This window comes from Carassius carassius, chromosome 43 (assembly GCF_963082965.1).
Source record: "Carassius carassius chromosome 43, fCarCar2.1, whole genome shotgun sequence".
NCBI lineage: Eukaryota > Metazoa > Chordata > Actinopteri > Cypriniformes > Cyprinidae > Carassius > Carassius carassius.
In genome coordinates, this window is record NC_081797.1 from 26,279,687 (window position 1) to 26,293,385 (window position 13,699).

Consider the following 13,699-nt stretch of genomic DNA (forward strand, 5'->3'; position numbering starts at 1 on the left):
AAAATAAGTATTACACAGCATAGAAATTATGAAAGCATTTACAGAATTCAACAACAACAAAAAATGACTTCTCTCGCTAATTTATTATGGTGGAAACTCTTATTAATACATGTACATTATATAGGTGTGAAGTAGTTAAAGGTAAACTATGTAATTTAAATTTAATAAATCAATAAGACATAATTGTCTCAGCACATTAAATTGGGAATGGAGAAATCACATACACACACACACACACACACACACACACATATATGTGTGTGTGTGTGTGTGTGTGTGTATGTTTGTGTATAGCATACTGCAGGTCCTATAATATACTAACTTGCCTCTTCGAATGTAGGTATCTTTGTCTTCTCTGACTTTGTGCTTTCTCTTGTGTTTTCTCTTTGGAGGCTTGTCTGAGGAATCTGATGTGTCTGAGAATGTTGAGTTGTCTGCAGATTCTGACTCAGAAGATGAATCATTTTGCATTCTTCTGTTTGTCCCTAAAACAGTATGCAAGTAAAAAAAGACAATTTTGTAATTAATCACATCCAAAATAAAAGTTTATATTATATATTGTTATACATTGTTTACATTTTCATATTTATATTTAAATACCATATAAGTGTCAATTATATGTCAGTAAATATGTTAATAAATGTGAACAAAATTTAAAATAAATATTTTCAATAAATATATTCTAGGGCATATAATATATGAAGAACTTTATTCTAGAACATAATGAGATGCTGTTCCAGCAAACCTTTAATACTTTAAATTCTCATTTCCATTCGTATCAGGTTTCTGAACATCAGATCACACATTATTTTGTTGTTGTTGTGGTTGTTTGACATAAAAAAAATAAATAAAAAAAACTGAGCCAGATATGGAAAGAAAACAATGTGTAAACCAAGACTTACCTAGTTGTCTTTTATTGAGGGAACCTCTCAATTGCTCCCGCAGAAAATCCCGTTCCTCTTTCAGGAGTCTATTTTCTTCTTTGAGTTTTTCAATTGTTGCAACTGCCGTCGGTGCAACTTGTGGTGAACCAGAGACAGGAGGTGGCACTGAGACTGTATCACCTACTGTAGATTTACAGTAATTACAAAATATTTATCTGGTCATTCTAGAGATCTCAAAAAAGTTGAGTAAATCTGGATTATTCTTACTTTAAAATGCAAGCATGTAAGGCACATTAATAAACAACTAGTGTTTACACCACTGTACTGTATATAGTCAAGTACAAGTAAACTGTTATGAGGGTGAATGTTATGATTAACTGCTATTAGAGGAGTGAATATGTTCATAAATTCATCACACTTATTCTGCTGAATAATGGAAAGGATTTATTTATGGCTTGTAAAAAAGGAAAGAAAAGAAAAATAGTTACCTTTATCAACAACGCCACCTTGGTTTCTCCCCCGCTTTGTGCGCTTTGTGTTCTGCATACTATTAGAAATGTTAACATTAAAACACATAGCAACAGCACTGACAACATACAACCATGTTACTTGAGTAACATTAATGCACAATGGACAAGTGGGTCAAATATGCCAAATATTAGGGGTTAGTCCTGTCATCTGACACTCCAGAAATTCATAAAGTAGGACATCTTAAACTATGTGAAATAACTCTTTGATGTAACTGGGTGCATGATTTTCGGAAAGTAAACAGAAATTTTAATTTTTTTAGTGTGCCATTGTCTTTAAATTATAATTTGTTATATTTTCAATAATAATACATTTTTTAATATATATATATAAAAAATAAATATATATATATATATAAAGGATAAAAATCTACTTCAGCTAATACTGTAAAAAAGGGAACCCATAATATTGTTACAGTTAACAGCTAAGGTATTCACTTCATTTGTTATTTATTTTTATATTAAGCAAAAAATTACAAAATATGTCAATTGAACATACTGTAAGGCTTTTTTTTTTTTTAATCTGAATCTAATTGTAAAATTTGGTTTCTACTCCAATTCGCTATAAAAATAAAACGTTATAGCATATATATATATCATTACAATCAGCTAGATTAATATATATATATATATATATTTATATATATATATATATATATATATATATATATGTATATGTATGTATATATATATATATATATATATATATATATATATATATATATATATATATGTATATATATATATATATAGCTGATTGTAATGAAATGTAAATATGTTTAATTATGATTATTTAATGCTTTAACCATGTATGGCGATGGCGTTCCGATCTGCCACGCCACATTAAGTGTGTACACACAGTACAGACACGTCCAGAACCAAAAGAACCGAAAATATTCGCTACAAATACGTATACACTGCAAGCTATGACAGTACATAACTTTTAATAATGGTTTTAAATTTAAAATTTCTAACGTAAAGAAGAAGGTCCCAAAACCTTTTGTAAACTGATGTCTATCATCATTGCAGGATGTGTAGGAGAAATCGGCACAAAGATGTGTCTGTCTCCATACGTGATGGCTCTATTTTTAGCAGAAGTCATGTTACCCTTGACTCCTATATGAAGGTCATTCACAGGTAAATAATCCTAGTTCATATTTTAACTATTTAATGATGTTAACAGCTCTTATGCATACATACAGTTGTGAACTATGAACAATATTAAAATATGTATTCTCATATGTATTTACCTGTACCTGATATGACAGTAGCAAAATAAACAAATTCATTTTAACAAATCAGTTGAAATAAATTATATAATGACCCACTGATTAAGAAACTAACTTGCTTTCACTGGCAGTTTTAGTAATTTTAGTCATCAAGTCATTTTCAATTGTTATAGTCAATACCACTAGAAATCAATTCAAGGCGTTAAATATTGCCCCTTACCAGAAAATTTAATACCTTACACGTTTAAGACTTAAAATAATATGGATGTCAATATATCAAAATAAATTGTGATTTAATCTCATAATTTCGAAATATGTAAATCTTTTTCACAGAAATGGTTTTGAGACAATTTTAATTTAGTGTTCAGTAAACATCTTTAGTTTCATATCGATTAATAGGTTGAACTTGAACCTGTAGATGGGGATAGGGGTATATTTAAGACAGGTTGGAAAACACTGTTATATTAATCTAAATGTTATTACTTTCCTTTAGATTTGCTCAAGGATTACGTCTCCGTCAGGTGGATATGCTTGAGGAGGGTTTGTGTGGCAGTTCTGCAACACTTACAAAGATCACCAAAAAACTCAAAACAGTATGTGTTAAATCAATACAAAAATTGCGAAGAGAAAGAAAGATGAGAATTGGTGGACCAAGGGCCTTTATAGTCCTGGATTAAAGCAAATTTTGCCACAAGCGAAAGGTATTTATATTTTTTTTTTACAAGATAATAATAAACTAATGGACTGTGATAATTTGCATTATGACTAGTTCCATGTTTGTTATATTACCCTTATACCCTTATAGTATGCACGTGGACGCTTTGGAAACACCTGGCGGAGAAAGGCATGGGTGTTTGGCATGATTGAAGTCAAAAGAAGGCGAAGGAGACCTGTGCTCAAAGTAGTGAAACGAAGAACAGCTGGAAAATTGATTCCCATTGTTGAGAAGTATGTGCGTCAAGGAAGCACTTTACTCAGTGATGACTGGCCAGCTTATAGAAGACTTAGTCAGCATGGCTTTATTCACTATCAGGTCAACCACAGTCGTTTCTTTGTGCACCCACAAACAGGAGCTCATACGCAGCATATAGAACGTGCATGGAGAACCTACAAAAGTGAAGTATACCGTTATAGGGGTAACATGACTCTAAAGACATTGAAAAATCAACTTGCCTTTATTGAATGGCATTATTGGAGGGGGAAACAACATCCCAAAGGTGTTCTTGGTTGTCTGCTTCAAGATATTGCTGCTGCATATAGAGTATAATACGAAAAGCATCTATATGAATTTCTTTGAGTAATCCTGCTAAAGATATCACACTGCATCAGGAAACATGCAAACCTCATTAATGTATATTTAGTATACTTAAGTACAGGTAAGTATACATGTATTTTAGATGATACCATGTTTAGTCAATAAAAAGTAATTGTTTTTATACTGTACAAAGAATGTTGTCTGATTTGTGCACTATAAATTAATAAAAATATAGCTGTTTTTCAATTGCTTGTGTATGACTGTTAATGCTAAATTGCTCATCTCAACAGTGCTTATGACAAAGTTGAAAGAACTGGTAATTACTATGTAATGTTTGTGTAAAATGGTGCACTTTATTTTACAGTCCTATTTCCATTTACTTACTATGAACGTACTGGTGAATGTACCTATTAGTTCATGTATAAGTTATGCAGTACTCAAGTTGGGGGGTAAGAACATGGACCAAGGTACTTGTTGAGTAATCGATGGTAAATGCCATTGCAGTTAACTTACCTCCTTCTTTAATGTCACTGATTCTCTTAACTAATTGATTCAACAGGGATTTTTGATGGTGTGCATTGCTAATAATTATACGTGTAGACAGATTTTACTTTGGACTTATACAGTAGCTACTAGACTCATAATAACACTTACAACTTATCATATGTCAAAATCCCTATTTTAAAGAACTGTACCTGCTGAGCATTAACATGCAGAGCTGCACAGTTACTGCAGTGTTCCTAACCAACTTCCAAAGCACATATAGTTTCACATTAGTTATCATGAATGTACCCTGTTTGTTTGTGGCTGTTATTAACCATACTTAAGTACTACATATTTACCATGTACATACCATTAAGATGTACAGTAATGTTTCTTATTACTTACCATAAATGGATACTGTAAGGACGTGCCTGTTTGTACCCACACTAGTCCATAAGTACTACATATTTATCATGTACATACCATTAGGATGTACATTAATGTGTCTTATTACTTACCATAAATGGATACTGTAAGGACGTGCCTGTTTGTACCCACACTTGTCCGTAAGTACTACATATTTACCATGTAAATACCATTAGGATGTACAGTAATGTTTCTTATCAGTTGCCATATACAGATAATGTAAGTGCATTTTAGTACATTCACACTTGTCCGTCAGTACTACATATTTGCCATGTATTTACATTAGTAGTTACAGTGAAGTATCTAATTACTTACCATGTACAGACACTACCTGTAAGTACCCACACTTGTATGTACATACAAACTAATTACCATGCATGTACAACTGTTAAGTACAGCCGTGTTTCTTATTAGTTACCATGTACATACAGTTCAGGTAAGTACCTTGTGTTACCACACATTTCCCTGTAGGTACAGGATATTTACCATGTATGTACCATGGAAGTACACGTACTGTAAAATAAAGTGCTACCGATATGTGTCTTTCAGCCATCAGCCACTCATTCACCCGTGTTTTATTTCTTTCACACTTATCCCTTTATACGAGGGCTTATCTTTCAGTTTCTCTCTCTGGGCCACCAGAGTACTGCGTCCGTTCCTACCAGGTCATACTTAAGTGACGGTCCAGAGAACGTGCGCAGCACTCTGACCTCCCAAATACGAGTTATATTTTCATGCAATCACACATACACATACATCAGACCAATCCTAGTATTTAAAACTGTTAACCACGCCGGGATTTTTCACAAAGGGGTCTTGAATTTTACATACAACCTATTTTCCTTATAGAGTAAAACGACGCCGGGTTATTCTCACCCTTAAACCTTGCCAGGATTTTTACAACAGTTAAAAATGTATACCAATCTTTATATTTAAACTGTCAACCACGCCGGGATTTTCTCAAAGGTTTCTTGAATTTTACATACAATATATAGTAAAACCACTCCGGGTTATTCTCACCCTTAAACCATGCCAGGATTTTCACAACAGTTTAAAATATTTTATTTTACCTATTTAGTCCAATTCTGACTCTTTTTTCTGACTCTTTTAATTAAAATACTGATATTCACCTTTTTCTCAGTCTTTAAATTTGGTAATTGCCAATATACAGTACTTTTGTTAAAAAGGTGTCTGCTTACCTTTGTTAGTAGTTCTCCAGCTGGTTGACTGAAAAAGAGATGTCCTTCAGCGTCCAGTCTCGTGACGAATCCGGGTGCCCCCTCCAAATTGTTGGAAAGTCTGCCCCTGCAGAGTTTTCCTCCCAGTTCGTTGATTCGTCAAATGATAAACTGGAGACTTGTATATGGTTTAAGAAAATCTTTTAATAAAGAATCAGAATTGTCTTTTCTGAGCTCAGGATTACAGTCTACCAAAGATATAACATTCTGGGCAGTCCAGAATGTTTTACAAAGCATAAGCAGTTCATTATATATTCTTGCTTCACAGTGGCTGCTCCATGGGTACTTTTCCACTGTGCAGGGCGCTGACATTCACAGGTGTCTTTCTGATATTTTCTAGCCTTGCAGTTTCTGCTGAAGTTAGACAGAGAGAGAGAGAGAACAACACCTACACACATTCTTCTAAAAGACAGTTTGTTCATTTGATTTGTTACAATTTAAAACATAGACACAATAATATTTTCCACACCCTGGAAACGAACACCTTGCACCTGCAGAGCCTCATCACGAGCTGATCGGCCACACCTGAAGCTCGGTCGCCGCCGGCCAGATAAGCCGTACTCGACGCCACAACGAGGAGTCTGATATCTCCAATGCAGCTGAGATCTAACCTGTGTTTACTCCTCTCTCTGCAGACACCAGTGTGTGACCGATCAGCGCCCACGAGAAACTGCACAGACGAGCACCCAGCACCGGGAGACTCGCACAGAGAGCACGAGAACACTCAGCACACCCACTACTCACCTTGACTGCACTCTTCTTAATAAATCCACCCTCCGGGGCATTTATTTTGAGCTCTCCTTATCGTTTGTTCCTTCCACCCCGTGACAGTATTAATAACCCGCACCCGACCGACGTTTTCAATAACCCGCCCGCAACTTGGACCGCAAAAAAAAATTCAATAAAATATTGTACCCGACCCGCTTCCTGACCCGCATTTGTAAAAAGCAGTAAATGCTCATTGTAGCGTCATTGGGCCATAGGAACGTAGGCAAAACTAACTAGGCAAAAAAAAAAAAAAAAACAACAACAAACCTTAATATATTGTAATTTTGTCAAGAATTATAAAAAATCGTCAGTAAGCTCATAATTTGTACTAAAATAGTCTAGTCTGGCTATGTCTATTTGTATGTTTCTGCAAGGTCAGCAGACATTGAGGCTCGGGTTTGTTCTGATCAGAGCTCGTGAGCGGAGAGCGCATTTCTGAATATCCCAATCCGCTCACTCATTCCGTGGGGTCTCACTCAACCCAGAATGGCCTGCTGGTTCGAAAATATGCAAGGAGTCATTTAATTGTTTAGTAATAAACTGTTTTTTTCTGTGTTGCAGCAAAGATGAAGTTGACAATGCAGACTCGCCATGAACGCCAGAGAAAAATTCACATTTCATATGGATTATATCATCAGAGAGTAGCCCATTTATTTTGGTTTGAAGTTTAAAAGAAAACATTTCAAGCTTTCTGTAATATATAGCCTATATTTCTCAAATCTGTGAGGCATACGCTGAGTTTAGTTCACATGCAATGCAAGTGATCGTGCCGGCGCCTTATTACATTGACCGCTAGGCTATATATTTGCTTCTTATTTATTAAATACGGGCAACTGATTGATTAAACATTGATCAAAATTAAGATACAATTTATACAAAACGAAAATCTTTTAAAAAGAGTTTTCTATAAAACAAAACTTAATGAAGTCGTCAAAATCATGTTTTACCAAAAACAGCGCTGTTGCTCCCCATGCAGTCTTCTTTGCCTCCTCCATCTCTACGTGCAGACTGAGCTCGTGCGTCATCTTCACCAGTTATTCAGCCAATAAAGTGTAGGCCTATGTATTTCAAAAATGTGTCTAGTACTATATAAATGACAAAGGTTTAATTGCCATTTTTATTTCAAAGGAACCGACCGACCGCGACCCGAATATCATTAAAAATATTTTTGGATGACTCGTAACCGCGGGCAACCGCAGGCGACCGCAGGCACCCACTCATTTTGGATCAACCCTCGCATCAAAACTGTTTAACTGCTTCCCCAAGTGGATATTAAATTATGTTGTGGGATAATTAAATATATTCTAAATAAACTACAAACATAAAATTATATAGATTTATTTTGTTCTCACATTCTTTCTTGTAAATCTTCCCTCTCAGTGGCACAGATGACTGAAAGGCTCATTATTAGCTCATTATGCAGGCCTTTGTCTTCTCAGGTGTAAATCACAATGATATTCATGATAGTTGATGCCTACTCGCATATGACTTTTACCAACAAAAAGTGTCTTAGAAAATTTAAATCAATATATTGTTTTCTGTGAGTGAGTAAACAAGATGATTTTCACATAATTTAGAAAGAAAAATTCTAGGCTACAAGCTCCATTTCTCAAGAATCCCGGGAACCATTTTTCTTTATGTGTTTTTTTTTTGCCTTATTCAAGTGTTTTAAAAAAAAAAATGTTTTTCACTAACCACGCATAACATTTTTTTTCTCAAAAACACAATCATGTATGTACATGCTGGTCACATATTATTACAGCCCAGTTTGTGCTGATTACAGTGAGATTAGACATTAACCATTTAGATATTTATAAGAAACTGAAAAAAGCACAAATGTTAGGGCATGACAAAACTTCTCCAGGCCCCAAAAATACCCTTAGACTCCAGAGGGTTAAAAGGATTAATTCTGGGGAAATGTATTATAGTGGAAGATTTCAATATAAAATGTAGTAGATTGGATGTGGGAAAGGGGGTAAAATTTAGATGGGAAAAGTCGAGGGGAATGTTGATGGAGATAATGAGAGAAAAGAGGTTAATAGATGTGTGGAGGTATGAAAATCCGGAAAAAAGAGAATTTACTAGAAGGCAGTTAAGAGAAGGTATATTACAACAGAGTAGAATAGATTTAGTGTTAGTTGAGGAGGAAATAATTAGATACATAGACGGGATAAAACATCAGGTAAATAGTTTAAGTGATCACAATAGTGTAAGGTTCAGAATCAAGGTAGGGAGTGAGGAGGTAGGAGGAGGGATGTGGATATTGAATGCAGGGTATATTGAAGATGAAGTATATAAGATACAGATGAAGGATCGATTAAATAGGGAAAAAGAGAAGATAGATGAGTATACAAGAGACGGTGGATTAGAGGGTACAATAGCGGAGAGATGGGAGGAAATAAAGGATCAAATCAAGTTTATTAGTATAAAATATAGTAAGAAGAGAAGAGGAAAGATGAAGAAGGAGGAAATTATGCTTAGAGAAAGATTGAGAGAAGAGTTAGTTAAGGCTGAAGACGAAGAAGGATACAGTATGGAAAAATATATAGAGGTTAAGATGGCACTAGAAAAATATGATAGGGAGAAATGCAGAGGAGCTATTTTACGAAGCAAGGCAAAATATGCATTAGAGGGTGAGAAATGTACAGGTTATTTTTTAAGGCTAGAGAAAAGGAGACAAAGTAAAACATATATAAATGAAATAAATACAATAGAGGGCAAAACAACCAAAGATTATGTAGAGATTTTGGAGAGAGTTCAAGAATTATATGGAGAGTTATATAAGAGAGGAGAAGTAGATTGAGTATTAGTAGATGAGAGAAGTATAGATGGAGTATTAGAAAGCGTAGAAAATATTCTAAATAAGATGGATGCAGAATGGTGTGATAGGAGATAGATGAGAAGGAAGTAGAAGAGGCAATAGGGGGGTTGAAAAGTGGAAAAAAGTCCAGGGAGTGATGGGATTGGTATTGAATGGTATAAAACATATAGAGAAGAGGTAGCACCGATTTTAGTTAAAGTGTTCAAGGAGATGGAAAGAACAGGGATGGTGCAAGATAGAATGGTAGAGGGAGTGATAGCTTTGGTGTATAAGAAGGGGAATAGGTTGAATATAGAGAACTACAGACCAATCAGTCTATTAAAGGGATAGTTCATTTTCAAATAAAATTTTGGTATGTTTTAGCTTACCTCAAGGACATCCAAGATGCAGGTTTCTCTGTTTCCTCAGTATTTCCCATTTTGATATTTTTAGGTCCAACCGTTCTTGTCTGTGACTCACATAATGGATGTCTATGGTCACCACCTCAAAGAGCATGCACAGAGGAGTCAAAATTAAACAATTCCCCATCGTAAGTACACATTGATGACCTAAGACACGAAACGAGCGGATTGTGTAAGAAAACGAACAGTATTTATATCGTTTTTACCTCTTGTACACAACCACGTCCAACTGATCTGAGTTCGCGAGTGCTTCCCGATGTGACGTGCGCGCGCGCTCTGGCTTTAGTCTGCGCAAGCGCGGAAAGCGCCGGAAGCGATCTATCGCGCGTGTACATCACTCATTGTTTACACTTACTGCCTATGGTTTACACAGATTTCGGAAGTATTACCTTTCACTGTGAAGATCTAAAAATATTTAGACGTACAGGAAATTGCAATGGAAGACGATTTCAATATATCCATAGACAACGTTGAATTTTTTTCACAACCATATTTATTTGAAACAGAATACACAGACCAAGTACTCCGTAGTGATCCGCTGCTGCAGCACATCTTCAAGCCTCAGAGACAGAGATCTCTTCAAAATTGGTGGTGTTTTAGTAGCAAGTGTTGTGAGATGCCAACAGAAGTAGAGAGCATATGTTGTCACGAATGGAACAACTACAAGATGACGAGAGGACATTGACAGTATCACATCACACGCCTGCCTGACTGAGGATCCTGATTTTTCTCCGCTGTTGAGACGCAGCGTTTTGCACGTTGTGTTTAGTTTGCCACGTATAAACTGGAGGCGACGTCCAATGCCAGAGGGACCCAATGGCACACTGTCAATAGAGTGAGTAATGTGTTGTATTCTTATTATAAACGCAATGATTATAGGGTGCATTATAAACATTAATTTATTACAATTACTGCATTATATTTCAGACAGTGCAGATTGAAAGCGTAGCGTGTGGTAAACAATGAGTGATGTGCATGCGCGAGACATCACATCCGGGGCTTTCCGCGCTTGCACAGAATAAAGCCAGAGCGCGCGCGCACGTCATATCAGGAAGCACTCGCGAACTCAGTGTGTACAAAACTCAGAGTGTACAAAAGGTAAAAAATATATAAATACTGTTCGTTTTCTTACACAAACCGCTCGTTTCTTGTATTAGGTCATCAATGTGTACTTATGATGGGGAATTGTTTAATTTTGACTCCTCTTTGCATGCTCTTTGAGGTGGTGACCATATTATCACACATTATGTGAGTCACAGACAAGAACGGTTGGACCTAAAAATATCAAAATGGGAAATACTGAGGAAACAAAGAAACCTACATCTTGGATGTCCTTGAGGTAAGCTAAAACATATCAAAATCTAATTTGAAAGTGAACTATCCCTTTAAATGTGGATTATAAAATACTGACTAAAGTTTTAGCGAACAGAGTAAAACAAGTGATTGGAAGTATAGTGCAACCATCACAGAGTTACATTATACCAGGCAGGGATATAGCAGACACAATAGGGACAGTTTACATTTACTCATTTAGCTGACGCTTTTATCCAAAGCGACTAACAATTGCTATATATGTCAGAGGTCACACGCATCTGGAGCAACTAGGGGTTAAGTGTCTTGCTCAGGGACACATTGGTGTCTCACAGTGGATTCGAACCCGGGTCTCTCACACCAAAGGCATGTCTTATCCACTGCGCTAACACCACCATGTTAGGGACGTGATTGAGTACATGAAACGAGATAAAAAGGGAGGAATAGTACTAGGGATAGATTGGAATAAAGCATTCGATAGGGTAGAACACAAATACTTATTTAGGGTATTAGAGAAGTTTGGATTTGGAATGAGAATGATAGGGTGGGTGAGGAGACTATATGAGAAGGCAAAAAGTTGCATAAAAATAAATGGAGTATTAACAGACAGGTTTAAGATAGGAAGGTCAGTGAGACAGGGATGTCCCCTGTCTGCATTATTATATGCAATTTCAGTAGAGCCTCTAGCCACTCTAATCAAGAGGGATAGAAGAGTAGTTGGTATTGAGTTGCCATATGGAGGAATGTGTACTGTAAACCAATATGTGGATGACACTACAATTAGAGTGAGGGAAGGAAACAGTGTAAAAAGAGTTTTAGAGATAGTGAAGAGGTTTGGGAAGGCATCAGGGGCAAAAATAAATGTAGATAAATCTGAATTGATGTATATAGGGGAGGTAGAGAGAGTAGAGGTAGGGATGAGAGTGGAGGAAAAATATATAAAAGTATTAGGGGTATATTTAGGGGTCGAAAGCAAAGAGGCAAGAGGTGTGACCTGGACTGGGGTGATTAATAAAATAAGAACAGTAAGTGCAGCATGGAAAGGGAGGAAATTAAAATTAAATGGGAAAGTAATAGTAGTAAATAGTCTGCTGTTGTCAGTTTGTGTTTATGTAATGAGTGTAATGGAAATGCCAGGGTGGGTGATGAATGAATTGAATAAAATTGTATGTGGTTTTATATGGGAGGGAAAAGGTGTGAAAATTGCACAGAAAACATTGGTGGGTAAGAGATGGGAGGGAGGCTTAAACTTGATGGACCTAGAAATAAAAAGGGCTGCGATGAGAATAAAAACGGTGATAAAATATATGGGAGGGCAATGGGATTATGGGTGGAAGGAATTCTTAAGGAAATATATTGATGACGTGGTCGGAATAGGGTATAATGGATGGTATATGGGCTTTAAGCAATCAATGACAGGATGAATACCATAAATATATCGGGAAGTATTAGAAGCATGGAGGCAGTTCCTTCCCAAAATAGAGTATGAGTGTGAAGACATACAGGTGATTAAAAATCTACCAGTTTCTCAATGAAAAGATTAAACATAAAAATAAAACATTGTATGATTGTCAATTTATAGAAGGGGGTATAAAACAAGTGAAGGACATTATGTATGAAGTTATTTCAGGATTTCTTAAAAATAACTGCATTTATGATACTGTGTGCGATCTGGAAGGGATGGAGAACAGAGAGAAAGTAAATAAAATATATGGAAAAATTAAATCAAGTATACCTTTGCAGTGGACTAATGTGATTGAACGTGAATGTGTATCTAACGTGGAAAAATGTATGCCGGAGATGTATGTGGATGATAATGGCGAGAAAAACACATTTAAAAATATGAGTGTAAAGAACATATACAGGAGACTAATAGTTGATGTTGTGATGAGTCATGCCAGACTTGCAGTAGTTCTAAGAAGGAACTATGCACATTTCGAAGGGAGAAAAATAAAAGTAAAAGATATGTTTAAGTCAATGATACAAAGAGATGTAGAGTCGATTTGTAAGTATGGAGATAAAGAGGGGAAAGAGTTATTTTTGACTACGAATAAGTTCATACATCAAAAGGTGGGGGAAGAAATATGTTTCAATTGGTAGAGTAATAATCTGGTTGAGAATGGCTGATGTCAATTAAGTAAATGTAAACATATTTGTGTGTATTTTATTTATGTTCTTTATTTTTATTGCTGTATGATTATGCAAAATTAAGTAGATCAATTGAAAAATGAATCATACAAATGTAATGAAATGTAAGTAAATCGGATTGTATAATGCAATTTAAAAACTGTGAATTGAAAGTTAAATAAAATTTTTTTTTTTAAAAAGGCTATGCCCGATCTCGTCTGATCTCGGA

General features: G+C 35.5%; 1 long non-coding RNA gene across 1 annotated transcript; it reads right to left on the minus strand.

The window, feature by feature from the left end:
• Positions 1-332: 332 nt before the first annotated feature.
• LOC132125527 (uncharacterized) lies at positions 333-1,433 on the minus strand. Its single transcript, XR_009426929.1, has 3 exons — positions 1,373-1,433; positions 903-1,067; positions 333-485 (listed from the first exon to the last, which is right to left on the minus strand). It is a non-coding gene; the product is annotated as an uncharacterized LOC132125527 (long non-coding RNA).
• Positions 1,434-13,699: the final 12,266 nt, after the last annotated feature.